Source organism: Mesoplodon mirus, assembly GCF_964341445.2.
Source record: "Mesoplodon mirus genome assembly, chromosome: 18".
Lineage (NCBI taxonomy): Eukaryota > Metazoa > Chordata > Mammalia > Artiodactyla > Ziphiidae > Mesoplodon > Mesoplodon mirus.
Window position 1 is genome coordinate 6,962,197 of NC_138994.1, and position 10,513 is coordinate 6,972,709.

Consider the following 10,513-nt stretch of genomic DNA (forward strand, 5'->3'; position numbering starts at 1 on the left):
ATCTTGTTCCCGCCCTCCCTCCTCTTTTACACCCCACGCCACCTCCTCTTGAGCCCTCCGACCTCTCCTCTCAGTCCCCTCTCCAAGCACAGTTTCCTTTACAATGACTCCCTCCAGATCTAAGGAAGCCACCAAGAACGACTCTCGGTCCTCCGCCAGGAGGCTGTGGCACCACTTTGGCGTGGGACAAATACCTCAAGCCCCAGATGCCTCCCCCAGCTGCTAGCCATGAAGCGGTGAGGCGGAGAAGAAAGAGGGAAAGGGGTGACACCACTGTGGGCAGGGAAGGGCGCCCCAAGCCCTCTGACCCCACATCTCAGCAGCAGCTTCTCCCTCCCCATCTCCCAGTGGCGCTCCCCCTTGCTTAAGGGGGTGGTGCCCGTGGGCAAGTCAGGCATCTTGGGATTGGGGAAAGGAAAAGGTGAGGGAGCATTCACGCTGCAGAGACCAGGGGGTCCGGGGGGGAGGAGGTGGGGGGGATTTGAAAGTTACCCCAGCCCAGAGCCACCATTCATTCCTCTGAGACCCTGTACCCATGAAGCCACCACTAGGCGCTGCTGCTGCCACCAGACTGCCATTCCCTGAGGAGTGACACCAGGTCACAGCACACCCCTGGTTGCCATGGCAGCAAGCAGGATTACACACTAGGACACTAACCCAGAGATTTAAAGGGACAGCTCCAACTGAAAGCCCCACATCCTAGCCTTGATTCAAAGAAAGGAGGGAACCAGCTGAAGGGGGAAGAGAGGGCAGAGCTGATGGACTGGAGTCCAGGGGTAAGCTGTCTGAACTCTCAGCCCATGCCAACACCCACGTATCTCCAACCCTCAGGAAAAGGCCTCCTCCGCCTTACTAGAAATAGAGTTGGGGTCTCTCTTTAAGAGGAATACACCCACACCATCTCCCTCTCTCCACAACGACAGTGGCCATATTGACACGTAGGTAAGGGTAGAAGGACCCTGCTAGCTTCACGCTCTGCAGAGCCCAAGGCAAGGACCTCTGGGGGAAGGCAGAAGGGACGGGGAGGGTGAACCTGACCTTAGAGGCAGGGCCGCAGCTGTCTATCAGGCCCATGGGAAGTGTAAAGACCACCAAATGAGAAGGGCCAGAACCCACCATTAGATTTTTGAGGCCAGGAGCCAAGTCCAGCCCCAGGGCAGGCGCAGAGAGCCACCTAAGGGAAAGACAAGACTCCTATGCTTTGAGTCTCCCATCACCTCTTTACAGAGGAGGAAACACAGGCTCCAAGAGGTTAAGCAGCTTGCTCCTATCCTTCTTCCTTTGAATATGGAAAGGCAAAAGCCCGTGGCACAACACCCAAGGGAGCAGGTGCCCCAGGAGTCCTCAGAGGAAGCAGGCCCTCACACCCCCACCCCTGGGCTCCACTCCCTGCCCTGTCCCCCACCCCACCAGGGCCTATCAAGAGGCCTGCAGCAGGGAAACTAAATTGCTGGGCCTTCCCCTCCCTCTACACCCCTGCCAGGCACTATTAATGGGTTTACTGGACAGTCCCAGATTGAGAGGCCTTTAATCACAGGCTCAGGGATGGGCTTAATTAACCCCTAAGCAGCTTACAGAGGGGCCCAGGCAGGCTGGAGCAGCAGGGGGAGGCACTGAGCCCTCCAAGACTGCAGAAGCTGGGGGACATTGGTACAGTCCCCCCACTGCATGGAGAACAGGCCTTTCCTGGGGGACAAGGATGTCACAGTTTAGGCTCTGGCCCACTCACAGCAGCCTTCACTTTCCTAGTTCAGTTTGTCAGAGGAGAGGGACAGGCGACTCCATCTAACCAAACTGGGGGGCCTGGAACATACTGCAGAGGCAGAAGCAGAGCCTAGAGAGAGGGAAGGGGCTACATGGGTGGGAGGCGTGCAGGCAGGGGGAAATCCAGAGAAATCAGAGCAATACAAGAGCGGTTTACAATTGTTAGGGCCCTTAGAAGGCCTCTAGCACAGGGCACTTCACCTCGTGGGTCTCTGAATGCACTTAAGGGGGCGTCCCTGAACCCCTGGAGTAGAATGCAGATTTTGTGCATAGAAGACTTTGTCTATGATGAGGACCCTCGGCTTTCATCAGATTCTCAATGGGATTCAGGACCAATACAAGTTAAAGACACTGATCTTGTCCCATCACTTCATCTTCCAGATGAGGAAACCTAGGTCCTAAAGGTGAGGTGATTGACTCAGGGTCACAGGTTAATGAGGTAACAACTCAGCAGCACAGCATAATACTTGGGAATATTCTTAATGGTAACGTGCTTTCTCTGTCATAGCCTTTACACCTCTTTACAGAAGAAGAAACGCAGGCTCCAAGAATTTAAGCAGCTTGTTCCTGAGGCTTCCTAGCTTGTCTGGGTTGACCCACACCCTTGCCCTAAAACCTCCTATAGAACTAAGTCGAGGCTTCCTGACCTGGCATTCTCCACGCACAGCTTCCTGTGCCCCAGCACACACACACTCCCATCTTAACACGTGACAGTCCACTCTACCCATCTGGTGGGCACTGCACCATGGACTTCTCCAGAGCATGCATTCCCCTGACCTCCATGGAGGTGAGTTGTGCTGTGTCTCCAGCCCCACCCTGGGGCAGGTGCAGCAGGGTGATAGAAGTTGCCGAAGAAATGGCTGAGCAGCTGGGTGGAGCAGCTGCAGCAGCGGGCAGTTTGTTCTTACAGGGAGCTGTGGGAGTGCCTGGCTGCTGCTCCCCACCCTGCCTGGCACCCTCTGAACCACTGATATAAACTGACATCCCCACTCCCTTCTTACCAGACTCGGAGTTGGTGGCGGCAACTGGCATGGTGAAATCAGCAAGGGCTCTGAAATGGCTCTCCTGGAGGAGGGGAGAGAGGAGGTTGAGAAGGCACGAGGGCAAAGCAAGGGAAGGAATTAGGAAGGGCCTCGCCCTCAGGATCACCCAGTGAGGTAGGGGAGACGGCATTGCCCTGACACTAAATGATCCCACAGTCCTGGGAGGCAGGAAGAGCATATATTACATGCCCATTTCTCCAAGGAGGAGAAGACAGAGGATCAGAGAGGTTAGTTGATTTGCCCAAGGTCACAAAGCTAATAAAGAGAGCTACAATGAAAACCCAGGGTTTATGACTCAAAAAAAAATTGTTTCTGCCTACCATCTGTCTCTTTTTTTTTGAGAGAGAGAGAGAAAGGGTGGGGAAAAGTCCAGTTTGAGGCAAAAGCAGGAAAGATGGGTGTTCCCTGACTTTAAGCTCCATGGGTCAAGAACCACATCAGTTTTATTTTGCCTCTGGATCCCAGACCTAGCGCAGTGTAAATGCTCCACAAACGTTTGTCCATCTGTCTGACAGAAAGGATGTCATACATCCCCAAGGCCTCTTTCTCCCCATGCCCCTTCTTAGCCGGAGCTGGGACAAGGAGAGCAGGGGTTCTGGGCAGAACCAGCCATGGAGTTTACAGACCCAGTTCCCAACCCAGGTCCTCCCCAAGCTGGGGTTGGATCCCCCATTCTCCAGGGGAGGGTGCAGGTGGGTAACCCACCGTTCTTCCTCACTTTGCCTTCCTGGGCCTGTGCTGCTGGAGAAAACCCTAATTCCTGGTTGCCTTGACAACAGGAGGCGGTGGCTCACAGCAGGGGTGGGGGAGTGCAGGGAAGCAGCTGGCAGTGCCCACTTTAGGACTGAATGCTACTGGGCCCTGGGGGTGGGGGAGCCACAACTTCACCTCCCCCACCAAAAGGTTCCTAGAGGGACCACTACCTGATTTTAATAAAATCTTCTCTCCTCCTATCACCTTCCCAGGCCTGAGCTGGTCATCTGAGCTCAAGTAGCAGAAATTACAAAAGTGGAAGGATGGCTCCCCTTCCTCCTGGCTCTGCCCCTGAGAACAAGGAAGAAAGGAGCTTTCAGGGAGAGGAAGGCACCCCCTGTCAGGCTAGCACCCAGGCTGGGAGCAATGCCCAGGATCCACTGTACCAGCTAGTGCTCCGGGCGCCAAACCCTGCTGTCTATTCCTAGACAGTATCGAGGAGGGCTCCCTTCCTGCCCCCTCCCAGGTCCCAGGGACCTGGAACCTGCAGCCCTCTCCTGGCTGGCGCTAGTCTCCCTGACGGTTGCTGGCAAAGAGAACTCCAGACATCCTCCTTCCCCAGAGGGTGGAAGGTGGGCAGAGGCAGGGAGGATCCTGTCCCCAGAAGTCTTGCCTAGCCTGCCTGGGTTTTGCCTCTGGGGAGTCGGTTCCCACGGCATCGGCTAGCTCTGCCCTACCCCCACCCAAGCCTCCGAGAGGGCGGGGCCCGGCTGTGCCCACAGGAGAACAGCAGTGCCAGGCAAGCCAGCCTGGCTCTGAGCCAAGGTCCGGAGCCCAGGCATCTGGGAACCCGCACCTCAGCTTCCAAAACCTTGGGCCCAGGCGCCCTCTCACCCCTACGTCCAGGCTATCCACACTACCCAGGGTCGGTAGATGATGTGGGCCCACCGAGAAAGGGGGAGGTTTCCTCCAAGCTCCGTCACTACCCGTACAAAGAGATGGAGAGGAGAAAGGTCTGACAAAGGCACTTTGAAGACCAAAAGGTCGTGGGGAGGGGTAGACAGACTGGGTCTTGTGGCCGGGCGGGTCTGCAAGCACCGACTATCAGAGCGCACCCACCCACCCCCCCGCTCCAAGAGCCCAGCCCGAAAACGCTGGGCGCTAGGACCCGGGAGGAGGGGGGTGTGTTGCGAGCCATCAGAGTAGGCTCTTTGCTTGCACGCCCGCCGGAGACTAGGGGATGAGGTCACTGAATGACTGCGCCCCCACCCCCACCCCGTCCACACTCTCCCCCCCACCCACCCCTTAGTTGACCTAACTTTCTGACCCTGGCTCCTCGCTCCTGGCACCGATCCCTTCCCAGATCTCCGGATCCTAGCCTTGGCCCCCGACCCAGACCCGCCCCCTCTACAACCTAGGAAGCGAAGAAGCATTACACCCCCTTCCCAGGACCCCCTCCCAGGAAAGATTAAGGTGTTGGCCTCCCAAGGTAGCGGGGGAGCCAAGGGGACCAACGCAACCTCTGTCTTGCGCCCCCACCCCCGGAAGAGCTAACAGCGCGGTTCTTACGTAATGCCTGGCTCCGAAGTCCCCAGAATCCGCACAGCCCCCAGAGAAGCCGCCCGGACGCCCGGGCCCCTCACAGCTCACCAGCTCTGTGCCTGACGTCACTTAGGAGCCCTCGCCGCGGGGGCGGGGGCCAGCGTCAATGGGCAGCGGGGTTTGGTCTCTCTCTGGGAGCACCCGAGAAAGGGAGGTGGGGGCGGGAGGGTGAGAGGGAGGGGACTGGCCTGAGGGAAGAGGCCAGGGGAGGTGGGACGCACAGAAAGGGCCCCAAGTGCCGTGCCAGGACGAAGAGGGCCCTCGGGTGGGTGCTGGCTCGGGGGCTGGGGGGCGCCTACCTGCGCCCCTAGAGGCCCCTAGCTCGGGGTTGCTCCAGCGCAGCCCGGCGCTCCGCGTTTATTGCTTGTCAATCGCAACCCCCGGTCTTAAAGCGGCGAGGCCTCCTCTGCGCGAAGGGGCGGAGACCGAGAGAGGAGGGGAGGGGGATATGGATGCCTTGGGACCACCCCGAGGAAAGTAGCCTTTCCGAGCAGCTAGTAGGTAGGCCGGGAGGTGGTGGTCTGGGAGACACTGCACAGCCCAGGACCCACCCTCCTCCCCAACTTGCCTCCTACTCGGGGAAGCAAGGACTGGGACCTGTATCCACTAGTCCCTCGGCGCCCAGCGATCCCTTAAAAGGGCGATGGTGAAAGATTACCCGCCCCCTTCTCTCTGCTTAGACCCGCGTTGCAGTTCCAAGCGTGCCTCACCTTTCCTCATTATCCTGCTTCCCAACTGGATAAGGGAGCAGGAGGAGTTTAGGGAAACCCCCAAAGAGCAAGAGACGCACCCCCGTAGGGCCTCGGGCTCAGGGGCAACTTTTAAGGATTCAGTGGTGGCTACCTGGATCCCAGATCCTCTCGGCGAATTTGCAATCAAAGGGGGGAAACGTCGAGACCCTATTTCAAGCCTGGACCGGAGAGCTGGTCCACACCTCTGTCTACGGAGTACAGAACGAGGTAACCCTTCCTCAGAGTGCCATCTCAAGAAATAAAGAAAGACTTAAATCCAGTTGCCCGCCTTCGCCCGGCTTCTGGCTCCACCCTAGACCTGCACTTAGTTCTGGCCTTGGAATACAGGAGGCTCAGCCCCAAGACCACCCTTCGCTAAGTGCGCAGAGCATTCGGGGCCAGCCGCAGTACTACTCTGGCCGCGGTATTCCCCAACCCCTCCAGCTGCCCTCTAGAACATGCAGGGCTCTTAAGATCAGAAATGAACTGCATCCTGGAAACTTGCTTGGAAATCTCAAAAGTGGGTTTGACTTGGAAATCCATCCTGGAAGAATGGGACTGATCCCCGGGTCCAGGAGACTCAGCTCACCCCTGAGCTCCGGAGAGCATAGGTTTGTTGAGTATCAGTAAAGGGAAGAGGCACAGAACCAGGCCAAACTCGACTGAAAACCCTGATGTTTTTCGGTGCTCTCTGCCCTTGTTACTGAGGAAGGAGAAGAACGTTGGTTAGCGACCCCAGATGGCAGGGACTGGAATTGCAGGCTTCTGTCTCCAACCAAAGAGCTTGCTGGAGCACGATGCTTCCAGCCCTCTCTTCTGCCTTCAAGCCAGAAGATCCTCCTAATTCAATTCAGGAAGAAGTCCCTTCTTTCCCATTATGAAGGCTACTGTCCACTCTCACCTGTCCACCTCTGGGCAGTGAATCACTTGGCTATTTGCGTTTGGTTGGGAAGTGGAAGGATCTTGAATCTCTCCAAAATATTAATTACTTCTTCTCAGTCACGTGACTATTACCCCATAGCAACACACAGCAAACTTTCGGTTTCACTCAAGATCACCAGGACAAGGTGGGATCCCAGATTTTGGCCCTCTAGGAAGGTGGAGCCCAATTCGTTACCCTTACAAGCTGCCTCCCCCCCTTAGTCAGTCAACAAGCATCTCTCTTATAAGGGCCTTATAGAATGCCAGCTCCTCACATCTGTTCAGGATCGTACAATTGATATATTGTTCGATTCTCACAACAGCCCCATGAGGTTACAGAGAAGGGAGAAGCATTTCCTGATACAGAGTAGGATGCTCTTATTCTGTTCCAGATAGGGTGCCAGCTTCAGTGATAGTGAGTCAGATACCAGCTTCAGTGCCAGCATCAGTGATTCCTGAAGGTGGAGGTCGGGGAGGGGTGGTGTCAGACATAAAAATCACTGTCTGGCAGTATAACTGAATGTCATAAGAGATGCAGTAAGTGTTCTAAGCAGGGCCCCAAAGGAATGAGGGTGCTACTAGTGGGAAATAGAGTTGCTGGGGCGGGAAGCAGGTTTGAGGGGTCCACCATGCATCCCATGGCAGTTAGGGGCTTCCCTCTGGCGGCGGGATTGGGGAGTGGGGGGAGTAAGGGGAAGTGGGGGAGTTTGGCGGGGGGCGGGGGGGGGGAGTGAGGGGAATGAGTCCTCTCCCTCTGGGGTCTGTATTTAGCTCTGTCTTCCTCCCTGCCCCCGCCCCAGAGGTCACAATGGTGCAGGCAGTGTCTCTGTTTCCCCTAAAATCAAGGTTTTCCTCTGGTGGATATTCATTCCAAGGCTTTGGGATTCAAGGCACAGAAAGAAAGAAAACTAGGAGTGGGTGTTCTGAAGGGTGCTGTATTGAGTGATGTTGCACTTCCGGTGATGACCAGCAGGGGCCGCCAACAGCTATCCCCAGTCTCTGTTTCTACACCCACCCACTCCGATCTCTTTCCCCGACCCCTGCAACTCGCCAGTCTTGTTCTGGAAGCCTTTTCTATTGGCTGTAGCTCTCAGTAAAAAAATAAATAAATAAAGTTTGGAACCGTCACTGTATGTATATTTATGTTTATATATTATATTTATATGATTGAACTAATATGTATATTAAAAATCATTCACGCACCAAAAAATTTTCATGATTATTTTTTAAACTATGAATAGAAGTTCCAATATTTTCTTACCACACCCTAACGGATCATCTGATGCCCCCCTAGGTGCATTCCCCACTTTGGAAACCAAATTTCTAAAGAAAAAGCTGTGCCCCTACCCTCTCTTCAATCCCAGCCTCAACAGGGCATCTAGACAGGTAGCTTTGCCTCCTCTCCAGGACCAAACCGAACCCTCCCTGGAGGGCCAAGTGTCCTGGCCACTTGCTCCCGTCGCAACCTCAAGACAGCCTGAAAAGTCCTCCACCATCACCACCACCACCACCAGACACACACCAACCTGCCCTGCACCCACGTTAGACTGCTGGTCTGGAGGTGCAGAACCTCTCCCGAAAGCAGCCTCCTGGCCCTCCTCCCCACTCTCTGCCCCTGACCCAACACTCGCACTTTGCTCTGACTCCTTGCTTTACTCTGCCACAACCCCATGGGGTGGGATGTTCTGGAACTAGACAGTTCTGTGCTGACATCCTGGCTCCGCCACGTGGTGTATGTGTCCTAGGCCAGTTACATAACATCTCTGAGCCTCAATTTCCTCATCTGCACAATAGGGATAACAGCCTCCACCTTGGGAGAGGACATAGAGTGGCTGTCACAGTGCTGGGCACACAGAAAGTGCCCCATAAATGTGGTTCCTTCCTGGGAGTAGGTCTGAGTAGGCTCTCACTAGGTGCCAGCTGGGCGGTGGGTGGTTAGTCTCTGTCTCTGGCTGTCTGATGTACCCATAACTGGCCTCAGGTCCTCCTGGGGAAGGCGGTGGTCCACCCCAGGGCTTCTGAAGCCCCAGGTATCTGGTACAGAAAGCATGTCCTCTTCCTGCTGCCCACACACCCATTAGTGGCATCTTGCCCAGTCTTATCTGTGCCACCCACCTCTCTTATCCTTTTCCTCCAGTGCCCAACCAAGGTGCCAAGGGCTTTGCTGTGGGCACCATGTAAGGGGCCCAGGAATAAGTAGCTCATCACTGGAGTGGGGACGAGCTCACAAAAGGCAGTGCAGACCCTGGGAGTGGGAGGAAGTCCTGCTAGCCAACCCAAAAACCCAGTGTCTGTTGCTGGAGACTCCCACAAGCCAACAGTGCCTTGGAGTGCCCCTATAGACCCTGGACAGGGCAGGAATGGGGGAGGGTCAAAGATGAAGGAGTGAAATGAGGCTGGGGTTAGGAGAAATGCAGGAGATCTTTTCTTTCCCCTGAGTCTAGAGCATCTGCTTAGTCACAGTTCACCCCACTGGTTAGATTTGCATTCTTCGATTTTCAGAGAGCTTGCTCATAGTTTAAATTTTTATCCTCCAATTGTGGGTTGATGCTCTGAGCTCTAAACATCATCCCCACCAGAGCCACCACTTGTAAGCACACTGCCAGGCATAGTTCCAGTCTCTTCACATGTATTAATTTCTTTGATCCTCATAATTACATGTTGAGGTGGTTCGGAATACTACCACCTCATTTTACAGATGAAGAAACTGAGTGCAGAGAGGTTAAGCAATTGACCTAAAGGCATTACGCTAAGTGGTAGAGTTGGGATTTGACCCCAGGTTATCTGGCCTCAGGCTCTGCTAGACATGCTGCACCTCACTTCATAGCTACTATTATTAGCTTCATTTTATAAATGAAGAAACTGAAGGCCAGAGAAGTTCAATGACTTGCCCAGGATCACCCAACAAGCTAGTGGCAGAGCCAGGCTTAGTAGGTTTGGTTAGTAAAAAGATTTGCTTAGTTTTCCATCAATTATTCTTCAACTTACAAAAATATGATAACTCACAAAAACAGCTGAACTTAAATAACATTTAAATGTGACTTAGATTAAGATTATGCATAGAATCATCAGCCTTAAAAGAAATAAACACCTAGAAACAATTTGTAAACTTTCTTGCTAATCCTTAGCTGTTATCCATCACAGCTTAATCTTGAATTTATCTAGACTTGATTAAAATACTTATACTAATGCGCCCTAAATCTTTTATTCACTTGGCATCAGATACTGGATTGAGAACAGCTTAGCAGCTCTCAAGAGCACCTGCCGGGGATGCCACAATGCAAGAGCCTTCTGGCTTTCGGAGACCGCTTTCCTCCTCCCACACAGAAAACTCAGCCTCTTGGCCTTGGTTTCCTCATCTGTAAAATGGGAGGTTGGGGCACAGGGACTAGTTAACTAAATTCCCTTCCAACTCCATCAATCTGTGTATCTCAGGAGACCACTTTCCGCTCTGCTCATGAAGGAGATAAAAACCTTCTTGCCAACAGGGATTTCCAAGAGGTAACCTCTTGATAGATCTTTCTTGAAATGTTCATTATTCCACTAAATAAATACCTATTTCCACACCCGTGAATTTCTTTGAAGATGGTGAATGTATCTTATTAACCGCTGTAACTCCAGCGCCTAGCGCAGCGCTTGCTATCAAGAGGGTACTGGTTAACACGGGTGCAGGCTCTGGGTGCGGGGCCATGCAAAAGAAGTTTGAAAATCTCCCCAGGGGATTCCAACGTACAGCCAAGGCTGGCAACAGGTGCATGT